A 24,951-nucleotide genomic window follows, 5' to 3' on the forward strand; every position below is an offset into this window, starting at 1 on the left:
CATCACAAATTACTCCAGCCAAAGAAAGGCCATAGAAACAAGTATGAAGAAACATTGGCATATTCTGATGTCAGACAACGAGTTAAAAACGTTGTTACCTACAAGACCTAGGATTATATATAGACGTGCACCCACAATTGGGAAGAACATAGTAAGAAGTCATCTCAAAACAGATGAAAGAAAAACCAATACGTGGATAAAAGACTCAGAACCTGGCTTTTATAGGTGCAATAACTGTCCAGCATGCACCAAAACAGGAATAAGAACAACCAAACCTACAAGGAGCATCTTTTCAAAAATCACTAATATGGAATTCAAGATAAAGGAAAAAATAACGTGCAACTCTGTAGGAGTTATATACCTACTCACCTGCCCATGTGGATTACAGTATGTGGGAAAGACCACCCGTAAGCTCTGTATCAGAGTTAACGAACATCTCAATAATATAAAAAATGGGAAAGAAAATCACAGTATTCCAAAACATTACAAACAAAAACACAACTGTGATCCGTCCTCCCTCGTCTTTATAGGTCTAAAACAAATCCATAAACCATGGAGAGGGGGTGATTGGGACAAGACCCTCCTAAAAGAAGAAGCAAAACTAATTTTTGAGTTAGGCACATTGATACCGAGAGGTCTAAATGTGGATTTTGAGTTACACCCTTTTTTGACATCATAAAAATCTTCTGTATATCCACAAAAGTCCTCTAATAAAAATCCTAGCCGAAAACAAAGGAGATATCATATAGGAAACTTTTATTCTCCAAGATGTTTTCCCTTCTCCCCCCCCCCCCCCTCTTCCCCCCCCCCCCCCCCCCCCCTTCCCAGACTCCATAACTAACATCCAAAATACTATCTCCCTTTGATATCCTTTCCCTCCTATACCAAAACCTTCTCTCCCCCCTCCCCAAACCCCCCCCCCCCCTAATTTTTAATGAATATCTATGCAAAAGTACTTTTTGGCTAATATAACCCAAATGTAGCAACTTATGAGGTGTGTGTTTACTATGGGAAAAGAAATTTTTCCTAGTTTCGTATTCTCCAGTTATAATAAAGAATGAAAGTTCCTTATTTTTCTTTCAAAGTGTCCACTGTAGAAATATTCATGTAATACATCCATTGTTTTCTCATTCCCCATCAGACAATGGGATTCCCCATTTCTATTTTTATTTATTTTTATTTATTTATTCTTTTATTTATTATTATAATTTTTTCGGCCAATTTTTTAAACGGGGAAAAAGAAACTCTTTTTTCCATATATATTAATGAAATCAAGAAACTTTTTTTAGCAAATGAATTTTATCCCCCTTCCTTATATATGTTATATGTCTTTCAGTATATGTGTTATTTGTCTCTCTCTTTCTTTCTTCATTTTCTTCTTCAAGTAAGATACAAATAAAACACTCATGATCAAATGACCACAAACGATTCTACGAACAGAGGTAGTTAGTGGAAGAAGGGCTCAAATGAGCCAGTTACATAATGTCTATGAAGGGCGGAAATGACATCACTGCTGGACATACAAGTAAGGGAAAAACCGTCCGTACTGAGGGCGGAAGTGACACCGCTACTGGACCCGCAACTGAGGGCAAACTCACAATAAAATCCAGAGAGAAGAAAGGACCGGTCATCCTGACGAAGCCTGATTACACAGGTGAAACGCGTCGATTGTGGAGCTGCGGATCGGAAAGCCTGCAAGCCTACCGCCGCCGCTACCAACGGACCAGTCTGCCGGCAGACACCTGAATCTCCTGGACCAGTGAAGTGAATATCGCCAGCACGGGGAGTTAAAGTAAGGTCAGTGGAAGAGGAAGAAAAGATTCTCCTTAAACAAAGCATCCCACAAAAGACCCAGATTACAAGCCTTGCCTGCCTTTTTTTCCCTTCACTAAAAGGATTTCCCCTTCTCCCTAAAGACTATTGTACGGGAAAAAGAATGGGGTTTTCCTTCAGACTTGAACTTTAATTAGTACTATACGATACTACAGAGACAGTTAAGGAGTATACCCTCCTGGGACTCCTCTCCCCCTTTCTCAGCCAGAGTAAAACGCTGAAGCGTATCTGATCTGAATCCATTCTAACTATATGTATTGTCAGTATATATGTTTGTAGTGTCTGTATACCGGTATTAGGTATTTATATGTGCACAAAAAAAATATTTTTTTTCTTCTTTTTTTTCTTCTTTTTTTCTTTTACTTCGATATCTATATTAACTATATAACTATATAAATTTAAAGTTTTATAATGTTAAATCAATAATAAACTTGATTACAAAAATATATATGCCTAATCTTTGTTTATAAGCGAGCGCGGGGGATCCCTTGTTTTCTGATAGGACGGGGGGCCTCCTGGCCCGTCTTATACATTACGATCGTCCTGGGACTACGATCACCCAAATGACCGGTGGAGATGGCTCTTTTGTTGACACCACACCGGACATTGCGCTGTTATTCCGATCTTATTTCTCTGAGGTTTATAACTCACAATTGACATGCTCTACTTTAGATCTTTCATATTACCTGGGGGGTGTTCCGCTGCCCGCACTCTCCTCTGAAGCCTGTGAGCTGCTGGAGGCGCCTTTGACGCTCGAAGAGGTGACTGCGGCCATTGGTATGTCCCCTAATGGCAAGGCTCCGGGTTGTGACGGAATTCCCTCCGAGGTATACAAAGATCATGTTGATTTTTTTGGGCCCAGGCTTCATGCCCTATACTTAGATATATTTGCCAGTAACGAACTTCCCCCCTCCATGTCAGAGGCAGTTATAATAGTGATTCCAAAGCCCGGTAAGGACCCTAGGTCTCCAGACTCCTATAGGCCGATATCCCTGATTCCCACCGATGCTAAGATCCTGGCAAAGATATTGGCAGTACGGCTTAACACAGTGATCACCTCCCTCATTCACCCGGACCAGACTGGCTTTATGCCAGGAAAGTCCACGTCTATCAATCTACGTAGACTGTATACCATTTTACAACTCCCACACGACTCCCCTTCTGTCTCGGCTGTGGTCTCGTTAGACGCGGCCAAGGCCTTTGACAGCATTGAATGGGCTTATTTATGGGAGGTGATGGCTTGTATGGGCTTTGGACCCAATTTTATAAGATGGATTAAATTACTGTATCAACATCCGAGTGTTATGCACACCAGTGCCTGCAGGAAAGTACTAGTGTCAGAACTGTTATGCACTCCAGTGTCTGCAGGAATGTACTGGTGTTTGAACTGTTATGCAAAACAAATGGACTCACAGACAAACTGGGGAATATGACATAACGTACACAGAAGGTGATAGGGTAACAAAATACACACACAGTGTACAGAGAAGCCCAGAGGCTAAGGAACTGGGTATCTCCCTTGTATTAGAACTGCTCAGATGTAAAAAGCAAGATGTTGTGTTTTAATACGTAGAGAACCCGAAATGCTGTTGCTAAGGGCAACAGCAAAACCCTAAAGGGTTACCAACGGGTGTGGCAGTAAACTCCTTGGTCAGAGATGGAATGATAGACACAAGGAGAGCCTCCACAATCCTGATTCTCACTTGCAGTGCACAGGTTTAAGCTTACTGCCACTAAACTGACCCCTGACACCTAGCACAGTGAGACAGGATTAGACAGGCAAGTGTTAGAATACAGCCGCAAACTTGCTAAGTTCACAGAGTAATAACAGAACCCCAGCAAGCTAAACGACTGACTCCAGTCTTACTGCTAGGTCTGGATTGGCAGAGTGTAATACCAAATCCCCAGGCCTATTTGCAGTAAGCAACAAACAAATACAAAGCTACACAGTACTGGCTAACTTTCATGAACTGACTAACCAACAGAGATTCAGCAGCATCTGCTTACCCTGAAAAGAGGCCTTATAAAGCAGGTGCTGTCCACGCCCCACTCAGACCTCACAGACTGTGAGCACAAAAACCAGCACCGGATCCCCTGCCGTGCACAGAGCCTATAACCACTGCACAGCAAAAGACCCGAACCGGAGTATCAGCTGCGCTCAGGTTACTCCACTAGCACTTGTCTCCCGGTTGCCATGACGACGTGGCAGCACAGGGCAGGAGACCCTAACAGTACCCCCCCTCTGACGAGGGGTCAAAGAACCCCTACCACCGGGTTTATCGGGGAACTGCGAGAAGAAAGAGCGTATCAGTCTGGGGGCATGAAGATCACAACTGCGCACCCACGACCGCTCCTCCGGGCCATACCCCTTCCAGTGCACCAAAAATGACAGCCGACCCCGAACCACCTTGGAGTCAAGAATCCTTTCAACAACAAACTCCCTCTGGCCACGTATCAGAAGAGGGGAAGGTCTTCCACTGGAAGAAGGATTACTAATCGCCCGTTTTAAAAGGGAACAATTAAATGTTTTATTGATACCCAAAGAACGGGGCAGATCTAACTGAAATGCCACCGGATTGATAACCCTGGTGATCTTATAAGGGCCGATGAACCGGGGCCCTAACTTATGAGATGGCTGTCTCAACTTCAAATTCTTGGTAGACAACCAGACGAAGTCTCCTAATTTGAAGCTGCAGGGTCTTTTCCGCTTATCAAAAACCCTTTTGGTCACTAATGACACAGACACAAGGGCTTTCTTCACTTTCCGCCAAATACCTCTAAGGACCGAAACCACAGAGGAACCACCAGGCGTGGAGTCCAGGGGGTCAAAAGAATTGGCCTTAGGATGATGCCCATACACACAAAGGAAGGGAGAGATCCCTGTAGCAGAGTGAGCCGCGTTGTTATAGGCAAACTCCGCCATGGACAGATGAGCAACCCAGTCAGTCTGACACTTGGAGACATAACACCTGAGGAACTGCTCCAAGGACTGGTTCACCCTTTCAGTCTGCCCATTAGACTGCGGATGGTAGCCTGACGACAAGCTGACAGAAATCTGGAGATCGGAACAAAATGCCCTCCAGAATTTGGCCACAAACTGGGATCCGCGGTCAGAGACCACATCAAGTGGCAACCCGTGGAGACGCACAACATGCAGCATAAATAATTCAGACAGGCGTCTGGCTGATGGCAGCCCAACCAGTGGAACGAAGTGCGCCATCTTCGAAAACCTGTCAACGACAACCCAGATGGCTGTCATCCCCGAGGATTTGGGCAAGTCCACCACAAAATCCATTGAAATGTGGGTCCATGGCTTAGATGGGATAGAGAGTGGATGTAATGGGCCAACAGGAACCCCTCTAGGAGTCTTATTTCGGGCACAGATGTCACATGCCCGAACCCACTGATCCACATCCTTAGCCACCGAGGGCCACCACACCGCCCTAGATAGCAACTCCCGAGTTCTGGCAATACCCGGGTGACCTGCCGACTTCTTGGCATGGAATTCCAGGAACACTCGCTGTCTTAACCTAGGAGGCACAAACAAAAGACCTACCGGAAGGTCTGGAGGAGCCTGCTCCTGTGCTCTAAGGACTAATGATAAGAGGTCCTGGGTAATGCCCACTTTAATACATGATGGGGAAACAATGGGCAACGGCTCCTCGGTGGTCTCCTGGATTGGAGCAAAACTCCGCGAGAGCGCATCAGCCTTGATGTTTTTTGACCCAGGGCGATATGTTATCAAAAAATGAAAGCGAGCAAAAAACAAAGCCCATCGTGCCTGCCTGGCATTGAGACGCTTCGCTGACTCTAAATATGCCAGATTCTTATGGTCAGTGAGAATTGAGACCACAAACTTAGCCCCCTCAAGCCAGTGTCTCCACTCCTCGAGTGCATCCTTAATAGCCAACAATTCCCGGTTACCCACGTCATAATTCATCTCGGCAGGCGAAAATTTACGGGAAAAGTAAGCACAGGGATGAAGGCGATTATCAGACACTCCCATCTGAGAAAGCACTGCCCCAATACCCATCTCAGAGGCATCCACCTCCACCACAAAAGGACGCTCTGGATCTGGGTGTCGCAGCACCTTGGCCGAAACAAATGCCCTTTTGAGACGGGCAAAAGCCGCTTTAGCCTCACAAGACCAGTGAGCAACATCCGCCCCTTTCTTAGTGAGTGCCACCAAGGGCGCCACTATAGACGAAAATCCAGCGATAAATCATCTATAAAAATTCGCAAAGCCCAGGAAACGCTGAAGCGCCTTCAAACTAGTGGGCTGCACCCAATCCAGGACTGCCTGTACCTTGGAACCCTCCATTTGGAAACCTTCTGGGGAGATAATATATCCTAGAAATGCGATTTGCTGAACTTCAAATTCGCACTTCTCCAGCTTCGCCCCAAGCCGGTGGTCTCTGAGTTTCTGGAGGACTAAGCGTACATGCTTCCGATGTTCCTCCAGGGAATGGGAGAAGATTAGGATGTCATCTAAGTATACAACTAAGAATCTATCCAAATATTCCCTGAGCACATCATTCATGAAATCCTGGAAGACTGCCGGGGCATTACAGAGCCCAAAAGGCATCACCAAATATTCATAATGCCCTGAGTGGGTATTAAAGGCAGTCTTCCATTCATCCCCCTCTCTTATTCGGATTAGATTGTACGCACCGCGTAGGTCAATCTTAGAAAAAATGGTGGCAGTACGAAGCTGGTCAAACAAGACCGAAATGAGAGGCAGTGGGTATGAGTTTTTAATCGTGATACGGTTCAATTCCCTGAAGTCGATGCAGGGTCGCAACGAACCGTCCTTTTTACCCACGAAGAAGAACCCCGACCCAACTGGAGACTGTGAAGGTCTGATAAATCCCTTAGCCAAGTTCTCCTGAATGTACTCTGCCATAGCCTGAGTCTCAGGACGTGACAGGGAGTACAACCTGCTCTTGGGAAGCTTAGCATTTGGCAACAAATCAATGGCACAGTCATAGGGGCGATGGGGAGGTAGTACCTCTGCAACTTTTTTGGAGAACATGTCCGCAAAATCTGCATAACACCCTGGCAATCCTGGCAAACTTAGCTGCGAGAGCCTGACTGGAAGGCTCAAGCAACTCCTGAAACAATCAGTACCCCAACTAAGAATCTCCCCAGAGACCCAGTCAAATTGAGGATTGTGGGCCCTTAACCAGGGTAACCCCAACACCAATGGGGCAAAAGTACAGACAGTCACATAAAAGGACAATTTTTCAGAGTGTGTGGCTCCAATAAACAAAGAAATCTGGCTAGTGCAAGAGGTAATTTTACCTTGGGATAATGGTTCCCCGTTTAACCCACAAATCTCAATTTCCGATGCCAAGGGTACTAAGGGAACAGAGTGTTTTAGGGCGAATTGGCGGTCCATAAAAACCCCGTCGGCCCCACTGTCCACAAAGGCCTCAGTCTTGACAGTTTGACCGAGGATCTTCAAGGTCACCGGAATGATAAAAGTCTTCTTGGGAAATTCTGACTTCTGGCCTGACAGGATATTTCCCATCACCCTCAGGCCCTGAAGTTTTCCGGCTTTTCTGGGCATGATACTACCACATGACCTTTATTCCCACAGTACAAACACAACCCCTGCTGTCTCCTCCGCGTCTTCTCACGCGAGGAGAGGCGGGTAGCCCCAATCTGCATAGGCTCCTCAGAAAATTCCTCAGAGTCTGAGGTTCCCTTGGGAAGGAAGGAAATCTCAGTCTCCCTTTCAAGCCTACGCTCTCTCAGCCGTCTATCCACCCGGATGGATAACTGCATGAGCTGATCCAAGCTATCAGGCAAGGGATATTGTACCAGTTGGTCCTTTATCTGGTTAGAAAGACCTCTTCGGTACTGGTGTCTCAGGGCTGGGTCATTCCACTGGGTATCATGGGCCAACCTCCGAAACTCCGTACAGTAAACCTCAACTGGCCTTCGCCCTTGCTTAAGGATCGAAATCTGAGCCTCGGCTGAGGCCGTCTTGTCAGGGTCATCATACAACATGCCCAGTGCCGTAAAAAAAGCATCAACACTTTTAAGCGACGGACAGTCAGGCTGCAACCCATATGCCCAGACCTGTGGGTCTCCTTGTAGCAAGGAAATCACTATGCCCACCCGCTGAATCTCCGACCCAGAAGACTGAGGCCTAAGCCGGAAGTATAGCTTGCAGCTCTCCTTGAAACAAAAGAACTGCGAGCGATCTCCAGAAAAACGATCCGGGAGATTTACTTTCGGCTCCTTAACCCCTGCAGGTGCTGCTGCTGCGGGAGCTCCGCCAGCAGCCTGGGAGGTGTGCATTTTAATGGACAAATCATTAAATTGCCGAGTCAGGACCTGCACCTGATCGACCACCTGTTGCAACGTATTTTGAGGGGTATGCTCCATATTCCCACAAAATTTCAACAGGAGTATTAGGCTGCTGAATATGTTATGCACACCAGTGCCTGCAGGAAAGTACTAGTGTCAGAACTGTTATGCACTCCAGTGTCTGCAGGAATGTACTGGTGTTTGAACTGTTATGCAAAACAAATGGACTCACAGACAAACTGGGGAATATGACATAACGTACACAGAAGGTGATAGGGTAACAAAATACACACACAGTGAACAGAGAAGCCCAGAGGCTAAGGAACTGGGTATCTCCCTTGTATTAGAACTGCTCAGATGTAAAAAGCAAGATGTTGTGTTTTAATACGTAGAGAACCCGAAATGCTGTTGCTAAGGGCAACAGCAAAACCCTAAAGGGTTACCAACGGGTGTGGCAGTAAACTCCTTGGTCAGAGATAGAATGATAGACACAAGGAGAGCCTCCACAATCCTGATTCTCACTTGCAGTGCACAGGTTTAAGCTTACTGCCACTAAACTGACCCCTGACACCTAGCACAGTGAGACAGGATTAGACAGGCAAGTGTTAGAATACAGCCGCAAACTTGCTAAGTTCACAGAGTAATAACAGAACCCCAGCAAGCTAAACGACTGACTCCAGTCTTACTGCTAGGTCTGGATTGGCAGAGTGTAATACCAAATCCCCAGGCCTATTTGCAGTAAGCAACAAACAAATACAAAGCTACACAGTACTGGCTAACTTTCATGAACTGACTAACCAACAGAGATTCAGCAGCATCTGCTTACCCTGAAAAGAGGCCTTATAAAGCAGGTGCTGTCCACGCCCCACTCAGACCTCACAGACTGTGAGCACAAAAACCAGCACCGGATCCCCTGCCGTGCACAGAGCCTATAACCACTGCACAGCAAAAGACCCGAACCGGAGTATCAGCTGCGCTCAGGTTACTCCACTAGCACTTGTCTCCCGGTTGCCATGACGACGTGGCAGCACAGGGCAGGAGACCCTAACACCGAGTGCCAGGATCTTGGTGAACGGCTATGTATCCCCCTCTTTTCAAATGTCCCGTGGTACTAGACAGGGCTGCCCCCTGTCCCCCACGCTGTTTGCCTTGGCCATCGAGCCCCTGGCCTGCTTGATAAGATCACACCCAGATATTGTGGGAATTTGTACAGGTTCACGTGAGGATAGAATAGCTCTTTATGCCGATGACATGTTGTTGTTTTTGCAGGATTACACCAGGTCAATGCCCATTCTGCTGCGTGTGATAGAGAACTTTGGAGATCATTCGGGTCTTAGAATTAACTGGCCTAAATCATACATTATGCCAGTCATAGGCCCCCCTCCTACTGTTTCCAAAATCCCCCTGCCATTATGTTGGACGGTACAATTTAAGTACCTCGGAATCCAAATAACTAACGACCCTTCTGATTTTGTCCGTCTGAATCTGGACCCGACCATGCAGTGGGTCATGGGCAAATTCAAGACTTGGTGTAAGCTTCCACTGACGGTGTCTGGCAGGGTTAACCTCATTAAAATGATTATACTGCCCAAACTCTTATACATTATTCTCCAGTCCCCGGTATATATTTATCCAATATTCTTTAGGAAATTGAATAGCGTTCTGTCCTCACTGATTTGGGCTAATAAACGACCTAGGATACAGCTAAATACCCTTACCAGGCAGAGATCTGACGGTGGCCTGGCTCTGTCTAATTTTCAGATGTATTACTTCGCTGCTCAGCTGACTCATATCACTGTATGGGCACAAAACTCTGGGGCTGACTCTTTACATTGTGAGTTTATTCGTTGTTACTTTCCCCACCTCTCTCCTATGCAGGTGCTACTGAGTGGGAGCATAGCTCGATTTCTTCCCCCTATCATTTTCCAGGCCTTAAAGATATGGCGGGCCCTGAGAGACCTCTTGAGGTACGATGGCCTGGACCCAGATACCCCCTTATGGTACTCTGACTGGCTACCTGAATTACATGCACTTGAGGGGCGGGAGGTATGGGCCCCTAGATCGGTGATTTCTATTTCTCAACTCTACCTAGATAATGTACTTAAATCCTTTCAACAACTGAGAGATGAGTTTGACCTACCCAATTCTTACTTCTTCAGATATCTCCAGCTTTGCCACGCCCTCCAGTCCCAATTTGCTGAATCCCCCCCACGAATCCTCCCATTCCCCATCAAGACCTTTGTGGCTACTTTGGGTCGGGCTAAGATGGTCTCCCTTGCGTATGGATATCTTCTTACCAAGCTCCATGCGGACCCTTTGACACGTCTCCGTGGAAAGTGGGAGGAGGATTTGGGTCTAATAACTGAGGAGGACTGGGTCCTTGCTATGGAATACCCTGCCAGGGTTACCAAATCCCTCAGATATCAGCAAATTCAATTCTTCATTTTACACAGAACATATATGACTCCAGCTAGGCTGGCTACTTTTGGGACGGGTGGATCTGGCCTTTGTCCTAAGTGCGGGGGGGCGGTGGGAACATTCTGGCATCTAGTGTGGGATTGCCCGAGGTTGAGGGTGTTCTGGTTGGGGGTCAGGTCAATTCTGGAGAGTACGGGAGTGACTGGCGGACTGATTACCCCACAATTCTGTATTTTGGGGATGGGAAGCTCTACTTCTTTGTCTGTTTCAATGGGTCTTTATGCTCGCAGTGTATGTGCCTTGGCTAAGGTTTGCATTGCAAGGATGTGGATGGCCCCTAAAGGCCCGTTAATATCTGCGCTTAAGACCTTAATTAACGACATAATAATTAAGGAAAGATACGTCTATATGAAACAAAACGCATCAGCCAAGTTTGAAAAGGTTTGGTCTCCATGGCTAGACTCCCCCCATTCTCACCTGGTTCCCCAAATATAGTGGGCACTGAAGTGCTAACATATCAAAAACTTACTGTTACTGATGTATACTGAGATGTTTGGTGGTTGGGCCCTGCGTGTTCGCCTACTCATATGTATGACTAATGATGTCCTGAATCGGATGGCTCCTTCTCACTCTGCTTCTGTTTTTTTTTTTTTTTTGTTTTTTTTTGTTTTTTTTTCTCACTGTTTAGTTTACGAGTGTAAATATAAAAGTTAATGGAGACTAATATAGTTGGCTACGGATTTTGCAGACCCTAATGAGCCGAACAATGGGAAGTCCTTGTATATTCCCTCTTGAAATTGGCCTGATATTCCAATGCTGTAAGCTTCGCTCAAAAATGTGGCTCTGATTCAAGACAATTTGATGTATTGTTTGTGTTATGACGATGCTCTGCAATGTCTGTACCTTCTTCTCCAGACTACTGAATAAAAATTACTTTATTAAAGTGAAACTGCTGCTACTACTACTAATAATAATAATAATAATAATAATATTGATCTGACTGTTTGATACTTGCTGCATATGGAGAGAGGGGGCTGGGGAGAGAGAGTGCAGGTAGGAGCAGATAGGGAGTAGAGTGAGGTAGGGGCTGATATGGACTGGGGGAGAAAGAAAGAGGGCAGGAGGGTTGGGGCAGATAAGGACTGGGGAGAGAGAGGGGGTAGGGGCAGATAGGGCATGGAGGGAGAAAGTGGGAGGAGGGGATGGGTTAGATAGCGACTGGGGAGAGAGTGGAGTAGCAGGGGCAGATAAGGACAGTAGAGAGTGAGATGCAGATTGTTTCAATATAGTCACCTCTGTGTGACACGGACACACCATACACTGCACCTATATACACTACACCCCCATCCTCCTCCATATTCTGTACCCCCACCATATACTGCCCCTATATTCACACTGCACCCCCATACCACTCCATATAGTGCCTCCTATGTACAGGGCATGCCCACCTCCATCTACTGCTCCAGCCATTTTCCACATAATCTGCATCCCATCCTCTCAGTGGCGTGCGGTGAGGTCAGTGGCTGGTGAGGCACTACAGCCATAATGTCCGCCGGATCCTGCCGATGACCCCTACCGCCGCTGAGCCAATGCCCGCTAGTGCCTCTGAGCCGATGCCACCGCCAATGGCTTACAAACTTGCCCACCATCAACTGACCCAGCCCTCCGCTACTAATTTGCATCTCAGTCCGATGCCGTCAATGCCCGCTGCCTGCCTGCTAATCATACTTGTGATATATTGTAAATTTTTATAGAAAAAAAAAAAATTAGTGTTTGGGACTGGGAAGGGAGTGGGAGGAGGACATGAATGCAATTTTGTTGTCCAGTGCTTCCATTAACTTAATGGAGAAGGGTCTGAATGGGTTAAAAGATTATTTTTTTTAATGCGTGAGGTCCCCCCTCCTAAGTGTAACCAGCTTCGGGCTCTTTGAGCTGGTCCCGGTTGTTTAAATACTGGGAAAAAATTGGACAGGGGTTCCCCATATTTAGACAACCAGCACCGGGCTCTTAGTCAAAAGTTGGACAAATGTTGTAGGGGTCCCCCGTATTTTTAAAACCAGCACCGGGCTCCACTAGCCAGGGACATAATGCCACAGCTGGGGGACACATTTATGTAGGTCCCTGTGGCCGTGGCATCACCTCCCCAACTAGTCACCCCTGGCCGGAGTTCCCTAGAGGAGTGGGGACCCCTTAAATCAAGGGGTCCCCCCCCTCCAGACACCCAAGGGTCAGGGGTGAAGCCCGAGGCTGTCCCCAGCACCCCTGGGCGGTGGGTGCCGGGCTAATAGCCATAAGTGTGTAAAAAAATGAATATTGTTTTTTGTTGTGGAACTACAAGGCCCAGCAAGACTCCCCCGCTTGCTGGTACTTGGAGAACCTCAAGTACCAGCATGCGGGGAAATAACGGGCCCGCTGGCACCTGTAGTTCTACAACAACAAAAATACCCAAATAAAAACACAACACACACACCGTGAAAGTAAAAATGATTTAAAACACACTTACACAATCACACATACTTACCTACATCCCACGCCGGTCACGTCCACTTGTCCATGTAGAATCCAATAGGGGTACCTGTAAAAATGAGAGAGAGATTTCTTACCTACATCCCACGCCGATCACGTCCACTTGTCCAGTAGAATCCAATAGGGGTACCTGTAAAAATGAAAATTATACTTACAAACAAAGTAATGAGAGAGAGAGAGAGAGAGATATTATGCACTCGCTGACGCGGGAAGACATTAGCACAGAGAGGGGAGAGTGCTGCTGCTGGCTGGGAGGATGAAGCAGGCGCCCCCAATAGTTGTGAGCCCAGTAGCAGTGGCCCCAGTAGCAGTGCCCCCAGTCGCTGTGCCCCCAGTAGTTGTGACCCCAGTTGCAGTGCCCCTTGTAGCTGTGACCCCTGTACCTGTGCCCCCAGTCGTTGTGCCCCCTTTAGCTTTGCCCCCAATAGCTGTGCCCCTTGTAGCAGTGCCCCGAGTAGTTGTGGCCCCTGTAGTTGTGCCCCCAGTCGCTGTGCCCCTTGTAGCTGTGTCCCCAGTAGCTTTGTCCCCAGTAGTTGTGACCCCTGTAATTGTGCCCCCAGTTGCTGGGCCCCTTGTAGCAGTGTCCCGAGTAGTTGTGACCACTGTAGTTGTGCCGCCAGTCGCTGTGCCCCTTGTAGCTTTGCCCCTGTAGCTTTTCCCCTTGTAGCTGTGCCTCCAGTAGTTGTGACCCCTGTAGTTGTGCCCCCAGTCGCTGTGCCCCTTGTAGCTGTGCCCTCTGTAGCTTTGCCCCTTGTAGCAGTGCCCCGAGTAGTTGTGACCCCTGTAGTTGTGCCTCCAGTCGCTGTGCCCCCTGTAGCTGTGCCCCCAGTAGTTGTGCCCCCTCGCTGTACCCCTTGTAGCTGTGCCCCCAGTAGTTGTGACCCCTGTAGTTGTGACCCCAGTTGCTGTACCCCCAGTAGTTGACCCCTGTAGTTGTGCCCCCAGTTGCTGTGCCCCCCTGTAGCTGTGCCCCCTGTAGCTTTGCCCCCAGTAGCTGTGCCCCCTGTAGCTGTGCCACCTAGCTGTGCCCATTGTAGCAGTGCCCCCAGTTACTGTGCCCCCTAGCTGTGCCCATTGTAGCAGTGCCCCCAGTTGCTGTGCCCCTTGTAGCAGTGCCCCAGTTGCTGTGCCCCTTGTAGCAGTGCCCCCTGTAGCTGTGCCCCTAGTTGCTGTGCCCCTTGTAGCCGTGCCCCCAGTTGCTGTGCCCCTTGTAGCAGTGCCCCCTGTAGCTGTGCCCCTAGTTGCTGTGCCCCCAGTTGCTGTGCCCCTTGTGGCAGTGCCCCCTGTAGCTGTGCCCCTTGTAGCAGTGCCCCCTGTAGCTGTGCCCCCAGTTGCTGTGCCCCTAGTTGCTGTGCCCCCAGTTGCTGTGCCCCCTAGCTGTGCCAGTGCCCCTGTATCGCCGCAAAACAAGCACACATATATTTTTTTAAAACACACACACATACTTACCGCTCCTGCAGCGCTGCCTCCGTCTCTGGCCGCCGGTTCCTCACTACTACGGGAGAGACGTCATGACTCATGATGTCTCTCCCATAGTAACGCCGCTCAGACACTAGGGGTCAATTATGACCTCTAGTGTCAGTCAGCGGCGCCGGCTGCAGCGGGCGCCCACACAGCCCACGGCGCCTGCTGCAGCCGGGAAGGGAGATCGCTAGTGATTGGACAGCGGATCCAGCACTGGATCCGCTGGCCCAATCACATCTGGGGGTCTGACAGGGGCGTGCATTCATCGGGGCTGAATGCACACCCCTGTCATTGAGGCACCAGTAAAGGTGCCGCTTCCCCATTCTATTTCAATGGACTTTCACAGCCCATTGCTGCGCCCCGCCCCCTGCCCGCCCCCCGCTGCCCGGACTTCAATGTTAGCAGCGGGAGGCACCTCTCCCGTTGCCTCCCACCCTCACACGCAGCCACATACACAGGGGGGAAATTATTAAAATAATAAAAAAAGATATTTATAACAGACTGTGGCCCTCATTCCGAGTTGTTCGCTCGCAAGCTGCTTTTAGCAGCTTTGCACACGCTAAGCCGCCGCCTACTGGGAGTGAATCTTAGCTTATAAAAATTGCGAACGAAAGATTAGCAGAATTGCGAATAGACACTTCTTAGCAGTTTCTGAGTAGCTCCAGACTTACTCGGCATCTGCGATCAGTTCAGTGCTTGTCGTTCCTGGTTTGACGTCACAAACACACCCAGCGTTCGCCCAGACACTCCTCCGTTTCTTCAGCCACTCCCGCGTTTTTCCCAGAAACGGTAGCGTTTTTTCGCTCACACCCATAAAACGGCCTGTTTCCGCCCAGAAACAACCACTTCCTGTCAATCACATTACGATCACCAGAACGAAGAAAAAAACCTCGTAATTCCGTGAGTAAAATACCTAACTGCATAGCAAATTTACTTGGCTCAGTCGCACTGCGGACATTGCGCATGCGCACTAGCGACTAATCGCTACGTTGCGAGAAAAAAATAACGAGCTAACAACTCGGAATGACCCCCTGTGTTATAAATATCTTCTGTTTATTATTTTAATCATTATGACAGGGGAGGCACTGCCTCCCCTGCCTGTACGTCCCTGCCTCCTCCATATACTGTGCTGCAATTCCAGGTTAATTGCCATCCCGGGACTCATCAACAAATAGCAGAAGTAACCAGGAAACAGATGCAGGAACCACCAGACGGTCCAGCAGCTTTCAGGCCTCCCCTGCCTATCTTTTCTGCACATCTCTGATTAAAACTCACCAAATTTCCAGCAGTATATACTGTTGCACCTGTGTATAATACCGACATACATCCTTGGGCTCATATATTGTGTGTAAATCTGGTTCTGGTACTAGCCAGTGTCCTCAGCCATTCACCTCACTGCATGTCCCTGACAACACACACACACACACTCAGCATAACAGAGACCCGGCTCCCAGCAGCTGGTTTTCCAGTAAAACGTCAGCTCTTGTGTGAGTAGCGACCGCCCTCCTAATATAAACCAGATCTGGTGTCCACCATTTTGACGAGCTTTTAACTAGTATAACATAAAACACACCATATATCAGAGAAAACACCATATAAGCACTATTAGAAAGAACTTACACTGTACTAACATAAAGTCTGCAGGCTGAAAGTGAAGTGCTATACAGGTTGAGTATCCCTTATCCAAAATGCTTGGGACCAGAGGTATTTTGGATATCGGATTTTTCCGTATTTTGGAATAATTGCATACCATAATGAGATATCATGGTGATGGGACCTAAGTCTAAGCACAGAATGCATTTGTGTTTCATATACACCTTATAAACACAGCCTGAAGTCAATTTTAGCCAGTATTTTTTATAACTTCGTGCATTAAACAAAGTGTGTGTACATTCACACAATTTATTTATGTTTCATATACACCTTATACACACAGCCTGAAGGTCATTTAATACAATATTTTTAATAACTTTGTGTATTAAACAAAGTTTGTGTACATTGAGCCATCAAAAAGCAAAGGTTTCACTATTTCATTCTCACTCAAAAAAGTCCGTATTTCGGAATATTCCGTATTTCGGAATATTTGGATATGGGATACTCAACCTGTAATTATATTGGTTGAATAATATGATCATCACCATAGTTACAAGTAATGTGCGGTGGGCACTTTTTGTGTTTTGGTTTTGGTTCTAATTCCCCACTCGTGTTTTGGTTTTGGGTTGGTTTTGCCAAAACCACCCTTTCGTGTTTTGGTTTTGGTTTTAGATCTGGATGATTTTTGGGAAAAAGCATAAAAACAGCTAAAATCAGGGAATTTGGGGGTAATTTTTATCCTATGGTATTATTAACCTCAATAACATTAATTTCCACTCATTTCCAGTCTATTCTGAACACCTCACACCTCACAATATAGTTTTTAGGCCAAAAGGTTGCACCGAGGTGGCTGTATGACTAAGCTAAGCGACACAAGTGTGCGGCACAAACACCTGGCCCATCTAGGAGTGGCACTGCAGTGTCAGACTGGATGGCAGATTTACAAAATAGGCCCCAAACAGCACATGATGCAAAGAAGAAAAGGAGGTGCACCGAGGTTGCTGTATGATTAAGCTAAGCGACACAAGTGTGCGGCACAAACACCTGGCCCATCTAGGAGTGGCACTGCAGTGTCAGACAGAAGGGCAGATACTAAAAAGGCCCCAAACAGCACATCATGCAAAAATGTAAAAGAGGTGCAATGAGGTAGCTGTATGACTAAGCTAAGCGACACAAACAATTGGCCCATCTAGGAGTGGCATTGCAGTGTCAGACAGGAGGGCACTTAAAATAAAAAATGACCCAAACAGCACATCATGCCAAGAAGTAAAAGAGGCCAATGAGATATCTGTATGATTAAGCTAAGCGACTCAAATAATTGGCCCATCTAGGAGTGGCATTGCAGTGTCAGACAGAAGGGCACTTAAAAATAAATAGTACCCAAACAGCACATCATGCCAAGAAGTAAAAGAGGGCAATGAGGTAACTGTATGACTAAGCTAAGCAACACAAGTGTGCGGCACAAACACCTGGCCCATCTAGGGTTGGCACTGCAGTCCCACTGCACTAATGGCGCATACACATCTAACACCAGCATAGTTGTTATGGCCTCGGTAATCTGCTTTGCAACAGGGTATATGTATACGGCAGTATCACTGGACTGGACTTATACGCCAGTAGCACTGTAATTATATGGCAGGATCACTGGATTTATACGGCAGTACCAGTGGATATATACGGCAGTACCAATGGACATAAATATGACAGGCTCACTGGACATATATGGCAGTATCACTGGACTGGACTTATATGCTAGTACCACTGTAAGTATATGCCAGTACCACTGTAATTATTTGGCAGGATCACTGGATTTATACGGCAGGATCACTGGATTTATACGAAAGTACCGCTGGACATATACGGCAGTATCAATGAACTTATACGACAGGATCACTGAACATATACGACAGTATCACTGGACTGGACTTATACGCCAGTACCACTGTAATTATACGGCAGGATCACTGGACTTATACAGCAAGATCACTGGATTTATACGTCAGGATCACTGGAATTATACGGCAGGATCACTGGATTTATACGGCAGTACCGCTGGACATATACGGCAGTATCAATGGACATATGCAGCAGGATCACTGGACGAATACGGCAGTATCACTGGACTGGATTTATATGCCAGTACCACTGTAATCATACGGCAGGATCACTGGATTTATTTTATACGGCAAGATCACTGGATTTATACGGCAGGATCACTGGAATTTTACAGCAGGATCACTGGATTTATATGGCAGTACCGCTGGACATATACGGCAGCACAGGGACACCACCACTTGACTGATGCAGCACAACACAGCATCACTGGACTGGACTTATACAGCAGCACTGGACATATGGCAGCAGAGGACAGCACCACTGTGACTGGACTGATGCAGCACAATACACCACTGAACTGATGCAGCACAACACAGCACCACTGGACCGGACTTATACAGCAGCACTGGACATATGGCAGCAGAGGACACAACCACTGTGACTGGACAGATGCAGCACAAGACACGGACACTGAGTACACTGAGGACGGAGACACGTCCTCTCTCTACACTCTCCAATTCTGGAGTGAAAATGGCAGTGACGTGCGGCTCCTTATATAGAATCCAAACCCCGCGAGAATCCGACAGCGGGATGATGACGTTTTGCCTCGTTCTGGTTTCTGAGTCAGGCTGGAAAACCCGAGCCTGACTCAGATCCGGGCTCGTTACGTGAAGTCCGGTAGGGTTCAGTTCACTGAGAACCGAACCCGCTCATCTCTAATTGTTAGAGCATCAAGTAAATATCTATCAAGCCACAATTTATTAGGAACTAACTTGTATCCAAGAGTCTGTCCCAGTGTATGATATTAGTAACATTTCAAGAGATAATATTTAACCACTTAACTAGCTAAAAAAAATCTCAGAAATGGTCAGGTTATTTTATGAATGAATTAGATTAAGAACATTTATTTAAAATATATTCCACACGGTTTTATTTAAAAAAAATGTTTTATAAATTTTGGTATAAACATTGATGGATGATATATGAAATCATTTGATGATAAGACCATCACAACTCTACATTTTCCTGGATGCTGCACCTCTCTGCACCCGTTGGGTATATACAGTTAAGGTATGGGCAGCTTATTTACATTTCCCAGTGGCTGCTAATCTCGGCAGCCACAGGGTGGGGGGATGCTGACGGGCTGCCTGATCTGTGGGGGAGGGGGACAGGAAGTAGAGCGGCTGGGAGGTCCCTTTAAGAGCAGAAGCTGATGGAAGATTCTCTGCTGCAACTATAGCTGCAACTATTGGGACTGACTTTTTCTATTGTAACATGGGTATTGTAAATAAGGACTCGCAGGCAGGTTTTCCAGTTACCACCACAGTGTCTTTATTGGCATCAGACACTGTAGCACAGCATACACAGGATTGGGCCTGGTCACACAGGTACATACAGAAAAATGAAACAAACGAACATAAAAGGTCCTAGCACTTCCCATGATCACAAATAATTCTGCTGCAGTGGCTTGCAGCTACACATGCCATGCTCTCCTGGCACGACCAATGTCCACAGTCCCTGGCACTATAAACTCAGTAAATGGGGTTTTTAAACCCCTCTCCTGCAGGGACGTGTGGTGAGCTAAATAGCTCAGGAGGCACTGACTAACACCAGTGCCAGATTTACATGCAGTATATGAGCCAAAACGTACATCTGGGACAAACGTTAGTATGACAGGAAAGGCTCTTCCTCACCAGCCTCACCCCACCGCACGTCACTGCTTTCCTGCACCTGACTTTCCGCTGTCTCTGGGTGAGCTGGAAGACCCGGATTTCTGTTTCTCCAGCTACAGCTGTGCAATTTAGAAAGCCTGGAATTATAAACTTCCACTACAGGTGCAGAATGTGCAGGCCTTGTTTTCTTCTCCCTTGGAGGGAGTCGATTCCACCAGAATGTGGGCAATTGTGGTGAGAAGCAAGCCCTCTCACCACACTATGTATTTTGTGTTGGATCTGGCCTTTCAATATATTTTATGTGGGTCAGGCTTTTAAAATGTATTTTATGTGGATCTGGCTTTTTCAATTGTTTTATGTGTTTCTAGCTTTTTCAATTACTTTATGTGGAAGTGGCATTTTCAATGTATTTTATGCAGATCTGGCATTTAAAATTTATTTTATGTGGATCTGGCCCTTTCAATTTATTTTATGTTGGATCTGGCTTTTTCAAAGAATTTTATACCATGGGTGTGGACTAGCGGGCATAAGGCCATGTCCCATTTTTTGCATGATGTTGGCGACTTGACGCACCTAAAGATATTATTTGGCTCCTTGTCTCTGACTGGTTGGCCACCCCTGCCTCAGCCATACCCCTTTTAACATTCCTGTAGACTCAATGGACTTGCAAAAATTAAAGGGACAAATAAAACTAATGTTGCCATTATGACAGCCAACATATCATACCTCCCCCAACAATATCATATTCTAATATTACTCGGCTCTTCATAAAAAGGTTCTTCACCATCAGTTATTATTTTGTTGTCATTTTGTGTATCCTATCAACCCTTCAAGAGCATTTCTACTATGAAAGTCAAGCAAACAGACATCTATACAGCCATTCCCAGTTGTGATCTTGCTCGCTTTTTAAATAATGTCACTGTATCAACCGTATGCCAATTCTTTGGCACAACGCCTGAGGACATGCAGTCCTTGAATATTAAACTGATGCTGGAGGTGTAAGATTACATAATTTAATTTTGTCAGGCATACAGCATGGAAGAAAATATGCATGACAAAAATGCATGTAACAAGAGACCAATAAGCCCCATGATTACATTACTTTTTAAGGGGAACGAAATGCTTTTATTGACACAAACAAACATTAGCAGGCCCTTGCTGCTTTCTTTTATATATATATATATATATATATATATATATATATATATATATAGAAGAGGAAGGTCGCACTCACGTTTAAATGCTCAATGCAGCAGCTGGGGTGTCATCCACAGATCCCCTCCAGGGGATCCAAATACAGAAAAAGGCAAATGGAGCACTCACCAGTCTTTTCATTGATTTGAATATCAAAACGAAATTTTATTCTCCAGACAGCACAGCATGACTGTTTACTGCAGTCCAATATGATTATATAAAGCCCAAACGTTTTCGGTCATATCCAGACCGTCATCAGGGGACACAAAGAACATCAAAGAGCTGTCACATCACAATTAGAATACCAGCAGCCTAACTGACCATGCCTCACCGGCTCCCTATATACCCACCATTCAAAAAACGCGCCAAAATTGCGTCATCATATGGGCGGAGTTAGCCCATTGTATTCATCACTGTATACATGAACAACCATAGCAACAATACATGTATGTGCTAGTGCAAACATCTCATATGTCTATCAATGTCTCCAATGTTAAACACATTACCATGGAGTTGAGGAGCCTTTCGTTTTCCGCCCCATACTAAACGGGCATAGACGGACGAACATCACGGGCGGACCTCGCATCTCGTAGCGGTTGCCTAGCAACCGCCACGGGGCCATCCCATGTCCGCCAGCCGCCAATGAGCACCTGGGCGGAAGTGACGTGTCGGACTGGTTGCCAAGCAACCTTCCGAGCGTCACCCCACACTCCGCCAATGACTACCCGGGCGGAAGTGATGTAGCTGACTAGTTGCCGAGCAATCTTCAAAGCGTCTCCCCGCATTGAATACATGATGGGAGGCGGTGACATTTTCATATGTTTGCCAAGCAACCTGACCATCGCCTCCCAAACGCAGTCCCAAATACAAACAGGGAAGACTACAAACTACAGAAAACTACAAAACCCATAGTATTTAGCAACATAGCCATAGCACTATGGGACAGATACTCAGCAGCCAATCCCACATATTCGGGGATCAAAATTAGGGATCCTAACATAAAAATTAGTATATTTATATTTACTAATTTTTATCAAGCAGTATTTTTGACCGTTATGGTCGACTTTAACATGACATTCTTATATTGTCATTTTTAACTGTTTTTTTTCAGTGCATTGGTCTTATATTTCTCCCTGGTGTTGTCTCACAGTGGGATATGTCGATAGGATTATTTTCAGAGATGCATGTTTAGTTTAAATTTTACATGTGTGTGTTTGTGCTTCTTAAGCTCATTTGATGAATTCTTAATCTCCGGTTGGATACCCTGGTCTTTAACGCTTGACTGCATTAGGTTGATTGGCGCTTTGATTTATATAATGTCCCAGTCTGAAGTTGTTTTGTTTGATGAAGAACTATTATCAGCTGCTGAAAATCAGCTGGTATCACTGACCGATGATGATGCTGAAAAGGTATACTTTGACCACTTTGAATTCACTAGGCTCCCTGATGAGAAACCTACTGATTTGGTACATAAGATCATACGTCTCAAAAGAAGGGAGATAGAATTGACACTCCATGGTCAGTTCTTATCAGAGTATCACAGGTCCAAGAGGATACCAAGAGGATTCCGCATCACTAATACTCCAACCATTGGTAGAACCAATGCTGTATTTTGCAGCAAGTGGTGCGGGGTCCTCAATAAGTGCTCCTTGGACCTGATTCTGCTAGTGATTGAGGAAGTTGGCATCGAATTGGTGAAGGTTCGTGATGAGATCACGAAATTTGAAAAATCTAATCTAACGACCTTAAAAAATGACAAGACTGAGAATTGGTGTGAAAAGATCCAAACACAGATAAACACTTATAAGGAGGAGTTGGTTTCCTTCAAGAGAAAAAAATTGCAGACTGTAACTAATGACTATGCCACACATAATGTTTATAGATGGCTATCTGGTAATCCAAATGGAGGTAGGAGACAGAGGACATATCGTCCACAGAGATACAGGGGTAAACCTGAATTAGAATCTTCTACATCACAGTCTGCGTCTGACTCCGAACCTAATGCGCCACTTCCACCAAGTGGTTTTTTAGGCCAAAGAAGGAGAAGGGCGGATACACCAGGAAGCCAGGTAGACCACACCCGCGGAGGGGGGGATTCAGGCAGAAGAGGTCGGAGGAGGTAGATACAGGATGTATTTTTAATCTATCTAATCATGTTTTGTCTAAGGCTGAGGGCTCTCTTCTGGCCCTGGGATTGAGCTTTGTGCCTTCCTCTAGACATGATGAGTTTAATTTTGCTGTGGATCATTATAAGTTTGGTAGGAAGTTAAGGCTACGCGATTTCTTCATGGATAAGGATGAGACTGGCCGTTTTGAACAAACCGGTTCTCACTTTTTGAAACCAAGCCTTTTTGATCCACAGACTAACAATGCCAGTATACGTACTTTTCTAAGGATGACAGAATATGACTGTAAGAACCCTAAAGATAGGAGGGATTTTGACAATCTTAATTACCTACAGAGACAGGCCCTTAAATCCCTGAGAGACAATGACACCATTGTGATCCGCCCTGCGGATATGGGCGGGGCAATTGTTATTCAAAATGCATGTGATTATGATAGGGAAATCAAACGTCAGCTGGCGGATGTAACAACTTATACTAAGTGTAGTATGAATCCTATGCCAGGAATAAAAAGACGAATAGATCAGGTCATTGATATGGCCACACAAAATGGCTGGCTTACTGAACAGGTTTCCTCGTATCTAAGGGTGGACCACCCAATCTGCCCATTGATTTATACGCTACCTAAGGTCCACAAGTCATTGGTGGACCCCCCTGGCAGACCTATTATCTCTGCCAGGGGTTCTCTGTTACAGCCCCTAGCCATTTTTGTGGATAGTTTTCTACAAGAACTTATCCCCTATATTCCGAGTTATCTCCGTGATACAAGTGATTTTTTGGATAATATTTTTGCCTTTGGAGATCTTAATGAAAATATGTTATTTGCAACCCTGGATGTATCATCTTTATATACTATCATCCCCCACACTGAAGGGATTGAGGCGGTTAGGAAATTGATGATCAGGCATGGTAACATGCATCTTCCATGTGAATTTATCCTTGAGTTGCTTGAATTAATTCTGATACATAATCACTTTACTTATCAGGGCAATTACTACCTTCAGTGCTCGGGGACCGCAATGGGGTCTAATGTGGCCCCGATGTACGCAGGTATTTTCATGCATGATTATGAGTCTAGGAACATCTATCCTAAATTTGGTAATAAGATTGCCTATTATAAGAGATTTATAGACGACATATTTCTACTGTGGAATGGCACCAGGGAGGATTTTCATTCTATGTTGAATGAACTCAACAATTTAGAGTCCACGGTCCGCTTCACTGGGGCTTGTGAATATGACTCCATTAATTTTTTGGATGTGACTGTGTTCCGGGATGGAACAAAACTGGGCTCCACATTATACAGGAAGGAAACTGATAGAAACACCTTCCTGCATGCGACCAGTAAGCATCCACTCATCCTCAAATCAAGTCTCCCTATTTCCCAATTTATGAGGGTTCTACGTAATAATACTAATCCTGATACCGCGGAAGTTCAAATCAGACAGATGAAAGAACGTTTTCTCGAGAGGGGATATACAAGGAACGTGGTCGAGAGCTGTCTCACTAAAGCTAGACGGAGACTTCACCAGAAACGTGATCATGGACAGAATCGGATGATATTTGTGACACAGTATGATGATATGTCTCCTGTTATCTCTAAAACCATGAAAAAGCACTGGCCACTAATAAGATCTGACCCGAAATTTAAGGGTACCTTGGATACTCCACCTATGATGGCCTACAGGCGTGGTAGAAACTTGAAGCAGATCCTTATGCAACCTGCCCGACGCTTTGATGCCAAGGAAAGCAAGACG

Source organism: Pseudophryne corroboree, chromosome 2 (assembly GCF_028390025.1).
Source record: "Pseudophryne corroboree isolate aPseCor3 chromosome 2, aPseCor3.hap2, whole genome shotgun sequence".
Taxonomy (NCBI): domain Eukaryota; kingdom Metazoa; phylum Chordata; class Amphibia; order Anura; family Myobatrachidae; genus Pseudophryne; species Pseudophryne corroboree.